The following is a 19421-nucleotide window of genomic DNA, read 5'->3' as shown; positions in this document are numbered from 1 at the left end:
CAGACATTAAAGTTTGATATCTGCATGCAATCTACACAATAATTTCAAAACAATAAACGTGCAGTGGAAAACATATTGCTAGGGATATCCTACTCTGGCATCCTTTCATTCTTATTTTAATAAATGTACAAATCAATGTGCAAAAATGATTAATTATTTGTGTATTAGAATACTATAGTTTCATTGTCCTTATAAGCCAAGAGATATCAATATTGTCCCAAACTGGAATGATCAATTTTAATGACTTCTTTGAAAGTGAAAATCACTTTAATGTAATAATAGCTTTTGCAAAGTCTAAATTAAAAGTTGTAAAGAAAATATTGAAGACTATTAAAAAAACAATGTATAGATACATTGGACAACAAAAGAAGAGTGCTTTTAAAGACCCAAAACACAGAAGGCTGTTAAGGTTGAATAAAGAGAAACAAGACTGTAGAAAATTCTAGGTTAAAATGCATCTAGGAAGGAACTTTCATGAAAAGGGAGGGTTTAGAGGCGGCTCCAAGATCAGAGTTACAACATAAAGAAATAGGAATCAGCCCAGGGGAGTTACTTGAGGTAAATTGGGAAGCTGATTTTGGATCAGCTGAATCCAACAGTACCCACTACACCTCTGCCTATGAGACCAAAAACACACATGCTGAGAAGATTCGGTCCTAAGAACTTGTTTAGACGCAGTTATTCCCATGCCCTCCCAGTCACAGCAAACATGTTGCTAATAATCAGAACTCACATCCATCACACTGGCAAAAATTTAAAAGATTAATGATATCTGATGTTGGCTGACAACAGATGCAGGGAAACAAATATTCTCATACAGTGTTAGTAAGGGATAGAATGATAAGACTTATTGAAAGTGAATTTGGGAGTGCCAATCAAATTAAAATGTGCATTATGTTCCACTTGACCTTTTCATTTCTAGAAATATAATTTATTGATGTAAATACATCCATGAGTAAAAAGCCATGAAAGTATTACATTCTTTGTAACTTTGTTATAGAAAAAGTTTAGAAACAACGTAATTGACCATAAACAGACAAAAATTTAAGTGAATTTTAGCAATATTAATAATCAAATGTACAATATAACAACTTAATAATGGCAAAATATATCTGAACACTTGACCTCAGCTAGCTTCTGTTATAAACTTGATCCCTATTAATTCACTTAATACTCTGAGACAATACTATGATTATCACTGTTACCATTTTTAGGTGAAGAAACTGGGGCAAAAGCAAGTAACTGGTCATAAGTCATCAGCAGGGAAGTAACAAGGTCAAGATTTAAAGTCAGATAGTCTGACTTCAGATACTTTAACCTCTGTGCTGTAATAAAGTAAAGCCATGATAATCATAGGAAGTCTATTCTGATATATAATGCTCTATAATATGTTCTTCATGTCAAAAGCAAAACTCTAAATAGAAAAATATATATTAATAACGGTGACTTCTGGGGACAGGAATGGATTATGTTGTAAGGTGATGAAAAAGCTTTTACATTTTACTATTTTTTTATTGCTTAAATTTTTATAGCACAAATATATTCATGTTGTACTCAAATAATATAAACAAAGAACAAGAGGATCTATGCATTATTTACATTTGCCAAACCCTAAGAAAAGTTTTAGAAGCTACATGCTTTAAAAAACTTCTTATTTTCATGTAACAGACAGAAGTTAGACCTCATTCTATAATTTAAGAGATTACTATCTACAAATGTATATGATTATCTACATGTGAATTATTATAGGGGTACAAATCAACAATTTAAAATAACACATTTTTATTATAAAATTATATCATGTCAGTTATTTGCCCCTGCTGGAGTAGTGACAGAAAACAAGCATGAGAGGAGGCTTCTGGGCAGCTGGAATAGGGATATTTCTTGATCTCGGTGCTGGTTATGAGAATGTATTCATTTTTAAAAAATTCAATGAATTTTATATTTATACACACTTTTTTGGATGGAAGAAGTTAAAGCTGCTGACTGGTTATTCATTTCTGACCCTGGGAGAAAATGAAAGGGCAAGTGACCCAATACAATCTCTTTGTCAACATGATAACCGAACCTCTGGGTAAATAGGCTGTTCATATTTCCAGAAAAGTCCTTATCTATGAAAAGTTCCTGACAGAATATCCTTGGTTAAGGATTGCCTCCAGAAAATATTGATAAGTTAAGAACCTAAGGATTTATGATCCTGGGCTCCCTAGAAAATGTCCCTTAAACTGAGGCATAAAGTGGAAATATGTTTACAGTTTAAATATACCTCCTGCTGTGTAAGGCAACCAAGCAAAACTCCACCAGGAGACCTCATCTTCTATTTGAACCGGAGACTACATCTCAAACATGGAAAGTGCCAGGGAACTGGTGCTGTCACAGACAACCCCACCCCACCCCTCATCACCGCCAAGGTTGTCTGAGCCTCTTGATTGCCCACATCCTTGAAATTATTAGTACATTTTCTTGATTGCTCATATCCTTGAAATTATTAGTACATTTTCAGAACTGGTAAAGTTTTGAACATGTTGCTTTGCAGTCTGAGACTTTGTGTTACCACAGACTGACAGTGCAAGCAGAACTATGCTTTAATCTGATAAATCTTAATGGCTTGGGTCATTTTTAGCAATAAAAAGTAGATGTAAAAAATATAATGAAGATCTAATTACAAGATGACTTCTACCCATTGATGATAGTACACAGCAAATCTTTGAGGCAATGGGACGTGGAGGAAATAGACTTAGATATGAGGGAAATGGCTATATGGATTGATGAAGACTGTCTGGAAGAGAGAAGAGGAAGGTAGAAAAATTTCTATCCCCTGGCTAGTGCTAGTGGTGCTGATAAAGTAAGACCTTTAAGCTCCCTTAAACCAAAGAACGATAAAATCTATGTATTGTTTATAATTACCAAATCCTAAGAAAAATAATTTCCAAATCCTAGTATTCTTTGCTGTGAGACTCTTTTTTTGTTTTCATGGAAGACCTACTTGTACTTCTATAACTACTTGGGAAGATGTCCTACTTCCTCACAAAGTAGCATAACCAAGGCCATTGAATACCCAAAAAATACACAAATAGCTGAAGGATAAGATCAGGTGACTGCTAAATCCCAAAGATATTCTGTGAAAATTTTCAAATGTTTTACACATGAGAGAGAGAGAGAGAGAGAGAGAGAGAGAGAGAGAGAGAGAGATTTATTTGTTATTATTTTTAGTAACTAAACTATAAGCACACACTTTGGGGATATTAAGTACATTCATAGTGTTATGCAACCATCACCACCAATCATCTCTAAAACTTTTTTTAGTTTTTCTTTTGCAAATACAAACTCTTTTGTATTTTCTTTGCAAATACAAAGCTGAAATTCTATATTCATTGAGTAATTCTCTCCATTCCTTTCTGCTCCCAGCCCATGACAATTTCCATTATGCTTTCAGTCTCCATGATTTTGACTACTCAAAGTACCTCATATAAGTGGGATCATACAGTATTTGTTATTTTGTGACTGGCTTATGTCCTATGTGCACCTGAGAAGAATGTGTATCCTATTATTCTCAGGCAGAATGCTCCATATATGTTTGTTAGATGTAGTTAGTTATTATGGGCTTGTATATATTCAAGTCCTCTATTTCCTTACTTATAATTTTGTCTGGTGGTTCTATCCATTATTGAGGGTGGGGTATAGATATCTCTGAATGTTATTGTGGAATTGTGTTATTTCTCCCTTTAGTTCTGTCATTTCTTCATGTTTTTTGTAGTCTGTTATTAAATGTGTATTAGTGAAGGTTCTCTAGAGGGACAGAACTAATGTAATATATATATGTGTGTATATATATATATATATATATATATATATATGTATAAATGGGAGTTTATTAAGTATTAACTCACACAATCACTAGGTCCCACAATAGGCTGTCTACAGGTTGAGGATCAAGGAGAGCCAGTCTAGCTTCCAAAACTAAAGAACTTGGAGTCTGATGTTTGAAGGCAGGAAGCATCCAGCATGGGAGAAAGATGTAGGCTAGGCCGGTATTGCCTTTTCACATTTTTCTGCCTGCTTTATATTCGATGGCAGCTGATTAGATTGAGCCCACCAGATTAAGTGTGGATCTGCCTTCCCCAGCCCATGGATTCAAGTGTTAATCTCCTTTGGCAACACCCTCACAGACACACCCAGAAACAATACTTTGTGTCCTTCAATCCAATAAAGCTGACACCCAATATTAACCATCACAAATTCATCCCTTGTCAACTTGAACCTGTACACATCTCCTGAAATCATAACCTTCAAATAAAAACAATAATGTCATAATTATGCCTAACATAATACAACTATCCCTTGCACAACCAGAAATTCACCAATCCCCAACTCAAATACTGTTTCATAAATTTAACAATACTTAAATGCTGATGTGAAGTCAATAAATCTTATGTCACATGATAAGGGAGAAAGGAAGTAAAATGAAGATATTTTCTTGGTGCAAATGTATGCATGTACAAACATGTTTTTAACAAAAGAAGAAGGAAATATTCCTTACATTCACAGCCCTTATTTCTGCAGCTGGTCACTTAGTTGTAGCTGGTACTGATGACTCTCCTCTATTATCCATTTTGTACTCCTTAGCCTTCAGCAAGCACCTCAGCAGGTCATGGCTTTTTTTCCTGGTGGAGTGACTCACACCCTTGTTTCTGAAGGGTCTGGGTCATTTGCAGTCCTGCCTGAATTGGGCTGTTGTAGTTTTCCATTGACCTTAATCACAGGGCACAGTAATACTAAAAGATGCCCTACTGGATCTCCTGTATTCCATGCATACTCTTCCTTGCCTCTGCTGTGGAGTAGTAGACTGATTTCATCTTGATAGGCTGGGTCAATCACCCCGGCCAACACTGTAACTCCCTTCTTAGCCACTTGACTTAAAGGTAGGAGCCCAAAATGTCCAGGTGGCAACCTTAACTTCCAGTTCAATGGAATCACTGTTGTGTCTCCTGTGGCAGCATTCCTCCCCCTGGAACTAAGACCTCCAGGCCAGTAGAACCTAATGTCATGGGAACAGGAAGGAAAAACTTTGCTAGTGGATCACTAGGAATAATGGTGAGTGGTGCCACTTCCACTGCCCCCACTTGATCCTAGACCTGTGAATCCTGGCTATGGGAGAAACAGTCCCATATACTGGACTCCGATTCAGAGCATACATGGCTTTCTGGAGAACTTTTCCCCAGCCCTGCATAGTATTGTCATCTAATTCATGTTATAATTGTGACTTCAAAAGGCCATTCCACCATTCTATCAATCCAACTGCTTCAGGATGATGGAGAAAATGGTAATCCCAGTGAATTTCATGAGCATAAGCCCACTGCCACACTTCTTTAGCCATAAAGTGAGTGCCTTCACAAATCTATTTCACAAGGCATTGGTCAAGGGTATATCTTCTGGACCCTCCCAGCTGAGATGACTAAGTCTAAAGTGACTAATCCACTCCAGCATCCCAATCTCCCTTTGGATCCCTTACTCCACATTAAACTAAGGGAGATCAGGCGTTTCCAGCTTGTTCACAGTGGGCCATCTTTTAATCCATATTTCAGCTAACCAAACAAATAAACTATTAGAAACTTTTTTAACTCCCCAAGCTGCAACATTAAATTATGCCACTTATGGGGATGGGGAAGCTGATTCTTCTGGCAAAAAAAGTTTCACCATAGTTTACAAACTCAGTGTTCCCATCTTCATCAAGATCCTCCCACACATCTGCATTCCAAGTTGCAGTATCCCATTCTTCTGCAATCAATGCCCTCACTTTAACAGTAGACACCTGGCAAAGGTGTGCATGCACTTTTTGTTTCTGGTCAGCCACTGGCATAATAAAAGCTTGTATCTCTATGAGACACAATTTCAGCTCTTTCTCTACAGAAGATAGGAATCCCATTCAGGGCAATCTTACCAGATTTGAGTGAGGCTCAGTATCTGCTTCTGAAGCCAGGAAACAGAATCCCTGAGTTCATCAGTTTCTTTTATCACTTTGTCCACTGAACTTAGGAACAACCAACCAGCTTCATTATTTTCCTTGGTTCTCTACATATGGTCGAAGGGATTATGTATAGAGTAACCAAACTCCTTGTCTCTCATGAGCAATTAATCAAATGCATTTATTTCATATAATTCTCTAAACAATTCACGCCAATAACAATCAGTTTTCTCCATACTAATAGAAGTACAGCCCTTAGCATTTTTAGGTTGAATCATATTAAGCAGCCAACTCCAGAAACTCCAAAAGTAATGAAAGAACTTCATCCTTAATATTCTGTTCTTCTAGAACCACTCCTGGTACCAAAATCTCTATTTATCAGAGTTCTCTAGAGGGATAGTACTAATGGAATACAGATATATAAAAAGGAGAGTTTATAAAGTATTAACTCGCACAATCACAAGGTCCCACAATAGACTGTCTGCAGTCTGAGGAGCAAGGAGAGCCAGTCTGAGTTCCAAACCTGCATAACTTGCAATGCAATGTTTGAGGGAAAGAAGCATCCAGCACAGGAGAAAGATGTAGGTTGGGTAGCTAGGCCAGTCTCTCTTTTCACATTTTCTGCCTGCTTATATTCTAGCCATGCTGGCAGCTTATTAGTTTCTACCTACCCAGATTAAGGGTGAGTCTGCCTTTCCCAGCCCACTGACTCAAATGTTAATCTTTGTTGGTAACACCCTCACAGACACACTCAGGGTCAATACTTTGTATACGTCAATAAAATCAAGTTGACAGTATTAACCATCACAAAAATATACATATTTATAATTGTTTCTTTGCCATATTGAATCTTTTATTAATATGTAATATTCTTATTTGTCTCATATCTTTTTGATTTAAAGTCTATGTTGTCTGATATTAGTATGGTTATTTTTTCTGAATTTTTATTTCTATTTACATAGAACATCCATTTTCATCCTTTCAAATTATTTGTGTCTTTGGCTCTAAAGTGAGTCTCTTGTAGACAGCCTATAGTTGGATCATATTTTTTTCATCTATTTTGCCAACCTCTGTCTTTTGATGGGAAGGTTTAATTCATTTACATTAAAAGCAATTACTGATAAGTAGTAGGGTCTTACTTCTGTCATTTAGCTATTCTTTTTTCTATATGGTAGTACCCCTTATCCATATGGGATATGTTCCCAGACCCAAAATGGATGCCTGAAATCATGGATAGTACTAAACCCTATGCACACTATATATTTTTCCTACACACAACTGCCTAAAATAAAGTTTGATTTGTAAATTAGGCACAGAAAGAGACTAACAGAAATATAGTAATAATAAAATTGAGTAATTATAGCTGTATACTATAATAAAAATTATGTGAATGTGGTGTTTCTCTCTTCCTCAAAATATTAACTGTCCTCATCCTTCTTCTTCTTGTGATGAAGTGAAATAATTAAATACCTATATGGTTAGATTTATTAGGTGAATGATGTAGGCATTGTGACATAATTGGAAAAGTTCAAAATAAAGTCCAAAATAAACAGTTCATATATTTTAAACTACATGTCATTCTGAGTAGCACGATGAAATCTTCCTCTGGATTGTCATTGGTCACTTCATAGCCATCTTGGTTAGCAGCTCAATTGTCATAGTATTACAGTACTTATGTTCAAGTAACCCTTATTTTATTTAATTCTGATTCAAAATACAAGAATGCTGATTAATATTTTTGAACTGGAGTTGACTACAAGAAACTGAAACCACAGAAAATGAAACCCTACATATGGGGGAACCACTGTATTCCTTATAGTTGTTTTCTTCCTCATATTCCGCATTACCATCTTTTTTCTGTTTAGCTGATTTTTTTGGTAGTGAAACATTTATATACCTTTCTCATTTCCTTTAGTGTATACTCCTTAGCTATTTTCCTGTAGTTATCATGGGGACTACATATAACATCCTAAAATTGTTACACTAACTTGAATTTATACCAGTTTCACTTTAATAATATAAAAATGCTGCACCTTTAACAGCTTCAGCTTCAACCCTACCTTTTTCAGTTGTCGATGTCACAAAATTATATCTTTATACATTGTGTTTTAAGAAACATAAACTAATACATTTTAATGTATTTGTCTCTAACATTATGTACAAAATAAAATGCTTATATACAAACTAAAGTTATGATAATACTAACTTTTACACTAATAATTGGTTTTTTAATGTATAAGTCTCTTAGAGTACAGAACAAAAGGTGGAATTATATATCAAGGTTACCACAACACTAGCATTTATAACTGCACATGTATTCACCTTTATTGAGATATTTATGTCTTATTATTTAGTGTTCTTTAACTTCAACATGAAGGGTTCCCTTTAGCATTTCTTGTAGGGAAGTTCTAGTGGTAAGCTTTTGAAAGATAGTTTTACCAGCTACAGAATATTTTCAATTTTTTAATTTTTGTTGGCACATTGTAGTTGTATATATTTATAGGGTACATGAGATATTTTGATACAGGTATGCAATGTGTAATAATTACATCATGAACAATGGGGTAGCCATTCCCTAAAGCATTTATTCTTAGTGTTACAAACAATCCAATTATACTCTTCAAAATGTACAATTAAATCAGTTATACAATTCTTGGTTGACAGATTGTTTCTTTGTTTGTTTTCTCTCTTAGAAGTTTGAATATATTCAGTCCACTGCCTTCTGGATTTAAAGTGAGTCTCTTGTAGACAGCATATAGTTGGATCATTTTTAAATCTCTATTTTGCCAATCAATCTCTGACTTTTGATTGGAGAGTTCTATTCATTTACATTAAAATCAATTACTGATAAGTAGGGACCTACTGCTGTCATTTTGCTGGTTTTTTTTTTTTTTCTTTCTTTCTTTCTTTCTACACATTAATCTCCTTATTCTTAGGGGAAATGCTCCAAGGTTTCTGATGAGAAATTTCCTGATAATAGTATTGAGATCCTTTGTATGTGATAAGTCATCTCTCTAAAGCTGCTTTCAACATATCTATTTTGGGATTTTGATACTTTGATCATAATGTATCTCACTTTGAGTCTCTTTGAGTTTATTCTATTCAGAATCTACTGAGTTTCTTGGATGTTTATTTTCATGTCTTTCATTATATTAAAAAAGTTTTCAATCATTGTTTCTTTACATATTCTCTCTTCACCTTTCTTCTTCTCTTCCCCTAGGAGATCTTCATAATGTATATGTTAATCTGCTTGATGGTGTCCCACAGCACCCATAGTCTTTGTTCATTTTATTTCGATCTTTTTTCTTTCTGTTTCTCAGACAATAATTTCCATGGTCCTATCTTCAAGTTAGCTGATTTATCTGCTTACTCAAATTTGCTCTTGAATCCCTCTAATGACTACTTCATTTCAGTTATTTTCTTTGCCAGCTCGAAAATGTCTTTTTTTCTTTCTCTTTAGATTTTCTCTCTTCATTTATGTTTCTTTCTTTTTTTTTTCCAAACACTGATTTCTTGGCATTCTTTATGTCTTGCTTTGATCATTTGACCATCTTTGAGACAGTTGTTTAAAGTCTGTGTCTCATTGAACCACCATCAGTTCTTTGTCCGGGGCAGTTTGTATTGTTTTTCCTTTGAATGAGCTATATTTTCCTGGTTTTTAAATATGCTTTATGATTTTTGTTGAAAACTAGACATGTTAATCTAATAATGTAGTAACTCTGGAAATTGGATTCTTCCTCTTCACCAGGATTTGCTGCTTTTTGTTTTTGCTTTTTGATCATTGCAGGCTATTCTGTGCCAAGAATAAGCCAGAGGGGCAAACTTAATGTCTTCTCTGGTCTTTTCTGAGCCAGTACCCTCCCCTGGGCACTTGTGATGACTTTCTAATTTTCTTGTATATGTGGTTTCTTTTCAGTGAGCTAGTCTTCAATGTCTGACACGCAAGTGGAAAAAGATAAAACTGAAGTTTTCTTCTTCTTAATATCCCTGGCAGTCACTTCAGTGAGAGGGGGAGGGCTTGCAACAATGAAAGGAGGTAAAACAACAATGGTTTTAGTCTCTTTGTACATCTGTAATCAGAAATAACAATCAGGGCATAGATCCCTGGTATTTGGAGAAAAGGGTCCTTTGTGGGCACCCTTGCTTCTTCAAGCTATATTCAAGCTCTTCCAGGGACATGTGCAGATCTACCTGTTATGTGGCTGAGAGGTGGGGAATGAATGCTTCTGTGCCAGGAACTGAAATTTACTAAAATCAACTGCAATTTTTTATTCAAGTCTTCAGTTGCAAGCCTTTAATACAGTGTAGAACTCCAAAATAGTTTCATTAGACAGATTGTGCCAGTGCAATTATTGTCTAGTTAGGGAGAAATATTTCACATGCTTCATACTCCACCATCTTCCAGGAATCCACTTTGTACTATCTGCTCTTTGGGTGGGTGGGGTCACACACACTCCTTACAAAAAATAAAATCTCACTTAATATTCAAATAACAATAAAGTGTCAACTTTTGTCTGTACCTCTGATCCTAGTAATTAATCACACACTCCTCCATGAATCCATAGTCTCTGCTAGGTGATATTTACCATATAGCATTGATATTTATTATAGTCATGCTTATTTTAAAACATGTCTGTGCATGACAAACACCTGGAGAATTTGGTTAACAAAAAAAACAAAAACAAAAACAAAACAAAACATAGATTTTTGGAGAAGTAACTCTAGAGTTATTGAATCATAATTTCTAAAGATGATGTCCAGAATTATGTTTTTCCCCATCACTGTTCATTATTTGCTTTTGATAATTTGCTAACAGTAATAAAGCCTCAAGCACATGTACCACTTTTAAAACTAGAAATGCAGTCAACTGTTACTCGCCCTCTCAAAGAGCATGAACTATTGGCAAAAGGGTGAAGGTTGAAAAATTGTCAAAATAAATTTGATCATAAGAAAATGGGATTGGATATCAAATAAACAACCACAAAGTCCATTACAAGTATATAATCGATTTTTCAATCATTAAACCTATTGCTATGCATCTACTCATTAGTACTACATGCTGCAGTAAACAATCTTGTATACATCTTTACCTTCATGGGCTGTTTTTTTGTTTTTTTTTTCTTATAAAGTATGTGAAAGTTGTCAGAATCAAAATGGAATCACTTATGTTAAAAATACTGACAAGTGGAGCTGGGGAAGGCTATGAAGGGAGGGTTTCTAGGCATGTGTGTCTGATAAAATAACTACCACAAAACACTCTGCATAAAAACACAATCTTGCACAAAGGCCACCCCAGCTTTACACACACACACACACACACACACACACACACACAATACTTCCATGAGGATATCTGCCCAACAAACTGCCTGTCCAACTTGTACTGATGCCACTCTCATTACTGATCCTAGTAGCCAAGGATAATTTTCTCAAAACAACTTATGTGACCCTCCTCATTTTTCCTTTAAAAACTTTATATTCCTCTATCTCCCTGATTTTGTTTATGCTTATTCCCATTGGAATACTTATTCACAAGTAAATATTGTTAAACCTAGAAGTGAAATGAGGGATCAAAGTCTATAGTTCTAATTTCAATAAATATTCTGGGTTACTTTATAAAAATTATAATAATTCTTATTTCAATAAGCTATATATAAGAAGGACACTTTACGTATATTGCTGACAGCAATGAGAAAATTTAGGGTAGTGGTTAAAGGAACAATCTCTGGGGCCAATCTGCTTGAGATCAATTATAACTCTGCAACTTTTCACCCATGAGACCCTGAGTAAATTACTAAATCACTCTATGTCTTGGTTTAATTGGGTATAAAATAGAAATAAAACACAAGTATTGAAATATTAAATTAACATTAGTTTTAGTAATATACTTGTTATAAAGAATATGTGAATTAATTATATATAGAACATGAGAACAGTCTCTAGCATAAATCGGTACTTGATTATAAATGTCAGCTATTTTTAATGTTTTTTATGATCACATTTTTTATATTTACAAATCTGACATAAAAAAGTATTGTATAACTTTTACACTCCCACCAACAGTCTAAAAGTGTTCCTATTTCTCCACACCCTCTCCAGCATCTGTTGTCTCCAGATTTTTTAATGATTGCCATTCTAAGTTGGTGTGAGATGGTATCTCAATGTAGTTTTGATTTGCATTTCTCTAATGACCAGTGATGATGAGCATTTTTTCATATGTTTGTTGGCCTCATGTATGTCTTCTTTTTTAAAGTGTCTGTTCATATCCTTTGCCCACTTTTGAATGGACTTGTTTGTCTTTTTCTTGTAGATCTGTTTTAGTTCTTTTTAAATTCTGGATATCAGCCCCTTGTTAGATGGGTAGACTGCAAAAAATTTTTTCCCATTCTGTTGGTTGCCGATTCACTCTACTGACTGTTTCTTTTGCCGTGCAGAAGCTGTGGAGTTTGATTAGGTCCCATTTGTCTATTTTGGCTTCTGTTGCCAATGCTTTTGGCATTTTGGTCATGAAGTCCTTGCCTACGCCTATGTCCTGAATGGTTTTGCCTAGATTTTCTTCTAGGGTTTTTATGGTGTTAGGTCTTATGTTTGTCTTTAATCCATCTGGAGTTAATTTTTGGTGGGAGTGTAAATTAGTGCAACCATTGTGGAAGACAATGTGGCAATTCCTCAATGACCTAAAAATAGAAATCCCATTTGACCCAGCAATCCCATTACTGGGTATATATCTAAAGGATTATAAATCATTCTACTATAAGGACACATGCACACGAATGTTCATTGCAGCACTGTTTACAGTAGCAAAGACCTGGAACTAACCCAAATGCCCATCAATGATAGACTGAACAGGGAAAATGTGGTACATATACACCATGGAATATTACGTAGCCATCAAAAACGATGAGTTTGTGTCCTTTGTAGGGACATGGATGAACCTGGAAACCATCATTCTCAGCAAACTGACACAAGAGCATAAAATCAAACACTGCATGTTCTCACTCATAGGCCGGTGTTGAACAATGAGAACACATGGACATGGGGAGGGGAGCACTATACACTGGGATCCGTTGGGGGGAAATGGGGGAGGGACGGGGGTGGGGAGGTGGGGAAAGATAGCATGGGGAGAAATGACAGATATAGGTGAGTGGAAGGAAGGCAGCAAATCACACTGCCATGTGTGTACCTATGCAAAAATCTTGCATGTTCTTCACATGTACCCCAAAACCTAAAATGCAATTAAAAAAATAAATAAAAATAAAAATAAGTATTGTATAACTTTTAAAAGAATTTACATTTTGTTATTACTAGGTTGAACATATTTTCATATGTTAACTTGCTAATTAGATTTACTTTACTGTGAATTTCTTATTCATATTTCCAAAAATTCTGTTCCTAATTATTTCTTTGTTAACTTGGAGAAATATTCTGTACATTAAATATCTTTCTAATGTATGAAAAAGCTTTTGACTTTATATCTTTTGTCAATTTTAATTGTATTAACTTATTGCAAATGCTTTAAAACTTTCATGTTGATTAATAGTAATAACAACACCTTCAGTGATCATAGGCATCCTTATCTGATTCCTATTTTAATAAAAATGGCTTTAAAAGTTCACTTTTTAGAATTTTTCCAGTTGAATGTTGAAGACCCTGTATTATACTCAAAAGTTTTTTTTTACTTTCTATTTTATTTAGTACTATAATCAGGAAAAAAAAATGCTGAATTATTTGAAATGCCTTTTTACAATTTAATGATACAATTATAGTTTTTAAAATGCTATATTGTATTTACATAATGATATAATTTGATAATTTACTATTGACCACCTTTGCATTCATAAGGTATTTTTTTCATAGGTCATACTCCAGTGTTCTTTTGACATGTGGCTAATTTCCAGGTTGCCAATATTTTGCCTTTTAAAAATCTGAAGTCATAAATGATATTTCTCTAGTTAAACGTGAGACTTAGTCTTTATAATGCTTCGCATTACATTAATGCTAATTAATGCTATTCTTATCAAATAGCATATTAATGCTATTCTTATCATTTCTTCATCAGAATGGCTTAAGTAGCGTTGGTATTATCTTTTCTTCAAAAGATCAAAAGAATATTACAATACTTACACACCAGTCACTGATCTACATGCTTCACTCTTATTAAGACATTCAATCCTTTTGATGTTCCTTATATGTCAGAAACTATAATTAACATCCTAATTTCACAACTGAGGAAACCTGGAAATAAAGAAATCAAATAATATGTATCTAGAGCCATACAGAAAAAAATGAAAAGATTAAAAAAAAAAAAAAGACAAGCACTCAGGTAGTCATATTCTAGAGTTTAAGCATTACTAAGTTCTATTCTATAGCATAGAACTACTGCTCTATGCTGTCTCAGCTGAATCCATCTGCTAATCCCCTTCCAATTTTTTTCTATGGAAATTGATTTATTTAATTTTTCTATTTTTTAATATATTCATTCATTAATTCAAAAATTGGTTCATTCAACAGTATTTATTGAATGCCTATGATATGCCACTGTCTGTACTAGGCACAGGGACAGATTTAGTAGTAAGCTAAACAGGAAGGGTCCTGCTCTCATAGAAGTGGTACTATGGCTTGAGCATGTCTCCTCCAAACTTCAGATGTTGAAACTTAATAGACAACATGATATTACTAAGAATTACTATAGGGTCTTTAAGAAGTGATTAGAGCATGAGGGCTCTTTTCTCATTAATGGGACTAAGGCTTTTATCAAAATGGCTTTACTCAGTGTTTGGCCCTCTTACCCATATGCCTTCTGCCATCTTAGGACACAGCACTCCTCTTTTACAGAACATGTACCAACAAGGTGCCATCTTAGAAGCTGAGAACAGCCCTCAACAGACAACTAAACCTGCCTACACCTTGATCTTGGAGTTCTCAGCCTTCAGAAGTGCAAGGAAATACATTTATGTTCTTTAAAAATTACACAATCTGCAGTATTTTGTTATAGTCATAAAAATGGACTAAGATGGAAATCAGTACCAAAGAAGTGGGTGTTGCTATAACAGATACCAAAATACGGGGAAGTAGATTTGTAACTGGGTAATGGGTACAGGCTGGAACACTTTTGAAGTAAATGTTGAAAAAAGCCTGTATTGCCATGAATGGAGTGTAAAGGGTGATTTTGATGAGGGCTCAGAAGAAAAGAAGAGCTATAGGGAAATGTTCATTCTTCCCAAAGATTACTTAAATTGCTTGTGAACAGAATGCTGGTGGAAATATGGTTAGCAAAGACTATTCTAATGAGGTCTGAGATGAAAATAAGAAACAAGGTATTGGAAACTGTAGAAAAAGCTGTCCTCAATCTAAAGTGAAGGAGATTGGCTGAATAATGACTATGTCCTAGGACTCTGTGGGAGGCGGAACTTAAGAGCAATGAACTAGGATATTTAGTGGAAAAAATTTCTAGGAGCAAAGTATTCAGGGTGCTACATGGATTCTCCTGTTTATAGTAAAATGCAAGAAGAGAGAAAAGATCTAAAGTTCTAAAGAAGGAATTTATAGTTAAAATAAGAGCAAAACATAAAGATTTGAAAAAATGCTCAGCCTAGCCCTATACAAAATTTAAAAATCTTATTTAGGAGAGAAAACCAAGGATATGGCCAAGAGATCATTTGATAAAATTATTATGAATAGAAGGAAGCCAGGTGTTAATTCATTAGGACAATGGGAGCATGACTCTGAAGACATCTTAGAGGCTGCACTGCCTATCCAATGCCCAGAGTGCTAGGCCTTGAGAACAGCTGCAAGAGAGGGGCCCAGGGTGTCTGTGGGACCTCAAGACTTTCCACTTAAGGTTGCTGTAAGTCTGTTCTTTCCACATTCTGGCACGGCACTCACTGGCCACTTTAGCTGTGTCTAAAGTGGGCCAGGTGGAACTCAGACCACCACTTGCAAGGCATGATTCTTAAACCATGGTGGTATCCACATGATGTTAATTCTGCAGGTTCATAGAGTGCTTGACCTGTGGTGGCATGATTTCACCTCCACCAAGATTTCAAAGGATGCCCCTCAGAGAGCTTCGGGGTCCAGGGAGAGGACTGTAGCTCGAGTGCTGAAAAAGGCCCTGACCCAATCAAAGCCCAGCAGAGCTGTGGGGTTGGGGCCGCTGCAGAGAGCCCCCAGTAGGGCAATGCTTAGTGGAGCTATGGGGGCAGAGCCACCTCAGAAAGCCTAGATCTGTACAGCCACCAGTGTAGAATGCCAGTCTGGAGAGCTGTAGATACCCAATTTCTACCCATGACAGGTGCTGCTTGGGGTACACTCAGTAAAGCCATGTGCTTTTAGTCCCCTGGAGCCTTGGGGACCTAACACTTGCTTATTTCTCACATATATTTAATGATTGCCTATAATTTCTCAATACCTTTTTCCTCTTTAAGAATTATTTGCATGTTTGCACTCATTATTTCCATCACATTCTTTTTGGTCTTTGATTTTTTCAGAGACTGGATTGTTTAACTTGATATTTCAGGCTTCTGATTCAGTTCTCGGTTGTTAACATCATCTCTTTCCACTTGACCATGGAATGATTTGATTCAAAAATAATGTTTTTTAATGAAGTTTTTTAATCCTCTAAATTATCTTTTAAAATATCCTGGATATTATTTTTGTGAAAATTGCCTTCATCTTGTTCCCCTCCCCCGCCCCCTCTCTGAACCACCTGTGCTGGTTGTTTTGCCTCAAATTTCTCTCCTGGGCCACTGGACACCTCAGATGCAATGAGAGTGCACTCTGTCCTTCTCCTCTTTTCCCTGTTCATACCTGGCAGTCAGGTTAGGCTGCAAGCATCCCTCCAGCAGCATCTTGCCTGCATAGAAGTAGGAAACAAGTCTCCACCATATGATATGGACACTTGAAGCCCATCTTTTCCTAGATGTCTCAGGTGATCAGTGTTAGCATTTTTTAGCCCCATGCACAGGGATCAATGTATCCCACCTACCCAGGCTCTCCATTCATTTCAGTGAAACACTAAAATGTTCCCTGTAATTTACCAATAGTCTGTCTCATCAATTTCATGTATCCCTATCATCCACCTCTTTTCCTGGTACTATCACACATGATGGATGGAAATACTTTTACCGTCTTTTGGGAGTTGCTTCTAAAACGGCTCCCAGTTATCTCTCCCCTCTGCTATCTATGTCCTTGCATTATCCTCACTCCCACTTCCTTAAGAGTGATCTGGATCCAGTAACTTGCTTTTAATAGATATAATATGGCAAAGAGTGACTGAAGTCACGTCTGAGATTAGTAACAAAAAAATGACACCCCTCTTGTTCACACTCTTTGTCTGGCTCTCCTGAGAAGTTGAGAACTGCCTATTGAGGGTGGCAAGGGACTAAAAGGATGGCTCAGGCCATGGAAAAACGAGCCATGGAAAAAGAAAACAAAAAGATTCGGGATAAAGCAAGGGCAGAGAACGAGCTTGTCCATCAGCTGGTAGCTTTCATTCGTAAAAGAGACAAAAGAGTGCAGGTGCATCGAAAACTTGTGGAAGACCGGGCGCGGTGGCTCAAGCCTGTAATCCCAGCATTTTGAGAGGCCGAGGCGGGTGGATCACTAGGTCAAGAGATAGAGACCATCCTGGTCAACATGGTGAAACCCCGTCTCTACTAAAAATACAAAAAATTAGCTGGGCATGGTGGCTCGTGCCTGTAATCCCAGCTACTCAGGAGGCTGAGGCAGGAGAATTGCCTGAACCCAGGAGGCGGAGGTTGCAGTGAGCCGAGATCGTGCCATTGCACTCCAGCCTGGGTAACAAGAGCGAAACTCCGTCTCAAAAAAAACAAACAAACAAAAAAAAAAAAAAAAAAAAAAGGAAACTTGTGGAAGAACAGAATGCAGAAAAGGCGAGGAAAGCTGAAGAGATGAGGCGGCAGCAGAAGCTAAAGCAGGCCAAACTGGCGGAGCAGTACAGAGAACAGAGCTGGAGGACCATGGCCAATTTGGAGAAGGAGCTCCAGGAAACGGAGGCACGGTACGAGAAGGAGTTTGGAGATGGGTCGGATGAAAACGAAATGGAAGAACATGAACTCAAAGATGGGCAGGATGGTAAAGACAGTGATGAGGCCGAGGACACTGAGCTCTATGATGACCTCTACTGTCCAGCATGTGACAAATCGTTCAAGACAGAAAAGGCCATGAAGAACCACGAGAAGTCAAAGAAGCATCGGGAAATGGTGGCCTTGCTAAAACAACAGCTAGAGGAGGAGGAAGAAAATTTTTCAAGACCTCAAATTGATGAAAATCCATTAGGTGAATTGCATTGTGGAAGATTATTTTTTATCTTGTAAAAACTTTTTTTGGTTCAATATATATATTTTAAATATTAAAAAAATAAAAAATAAAAAAATAAACGGAAGATGCACCAAAACAAATGCTTTCTAAAAAAACAGAAGAAAAAGAAACAGAAACCAGCATAGAATTATGATGACAATTTCAATGTAAATGGAACTGGAGAAGGAGTAAAGGTTGATCCAGAAGATACAAACTTAAATCAAGACAGTGCCAAAGAATTGGAAGATAGTCCCCAGGAAAATGTCAGTGTCACAGAGATCATTAAACCATGTGACGATCCAAAAAGTCAAGCTAAAAGTGTTCCTAAACCCAAAGGAAAGAAAACCAAAGATACGAAAAAACCTGTCAAAGTACCTGCTGAACAACAAACAATGAGTGATGGTCTTATCAACTGTACAACCTGCCATAGTGAATTTCCATCTTGAAATAAACTTTTTGACCATCTGAAGGCCACAGGTCATGCAAGAGCACCTTCATCATCATCTTTAAACAGTGCAACAAGTAGTCGACGCAAGAAAGAGAAACATAAAAACAAATAGAGATTCTGCCTATGCTTTTTGTTTGACTGTCTCTAGATTTTGAAACCAAAAAACTGAACTGAAATCATCTAAAGAGTTAAAATTTCAGTGATCTGCAATTAATTGCATTGTGGAAGATTGTTTTTTATCTTGTAAAAACTTTTTTTGGTTCAATATATATATTTTAAATACAAAAAAAAAAAAAAAAAAAAAAGAGCCCACAAAAACTGGATCCTTCTGATGACCAGTGAGCATGGAAGTGAATCCTCCTTGCACTGTCCCTCCAGATGAAGGTGACAGCAGCTTTGATGGCAGCCTGAGAGATCCTGAGCCAGAGGACCCAGGTGAGCCATGCTCAGCTCCTGACCCAAAGAAACTGAGATAAATACTGTTTTAAACAAGTAAGTTTTGCACTAATTCATCTGCAGAAAAATAACTGTAACAAATGTACCATCAGTACTACCATATTTTATCTCCATCCTCTTCTGCCTCCAATTATCCACGCTCCTGGTGAATGGAATTTCCCATTGTGACTCACTCATTCACATCCCTCTGCCTTTGTTTATATTGTTCCTTTTTATACTGTAATCCTTTTTTCC

The 19421-nt window shown here is 36.2% G+C and overlaps 1 protein-coding gene and 1 pseudogene across 1 annotated transcript in view; one reads left to right on the top strand and one right to left on the bottom strand.

The window, feature by feature from the left end:
* Positions 1–19421, bottom strand: part of NPFFR2 (neuropeptide FF receptor 2) — a 63876-nt gene that overhangs the window by 19873 nt on the left and 24582 nt on the right. The gene's annotated exons all lie outside the window — the stretch shown is intronic.
* Positions 17354–18953, top strand: LOC101046011 (dnaJ homolog subfamily C member 21 pseudogene; annotated as a pseudogene).

The sequence above is a fragment of the Saimiri boliviensis genome, chromosome 3 (genome assembly GCF_048565385.1).
Source record: "Saimiri boliviensis isolate mSaiBol1 chromosome 3, mSaiBol1.pri, whole genome shotgun sequence".
Lineage (NCBI taxonomy): Eukaryota > Metazoa > Chordata > Mammalia > Primates > Cebidae > Saimiri > Saimiri boliviensis.
Note: the sequence above shows the minus strand (reverse complement) of the source record. Positions and strands in the feature narration are given on the sequence as shown.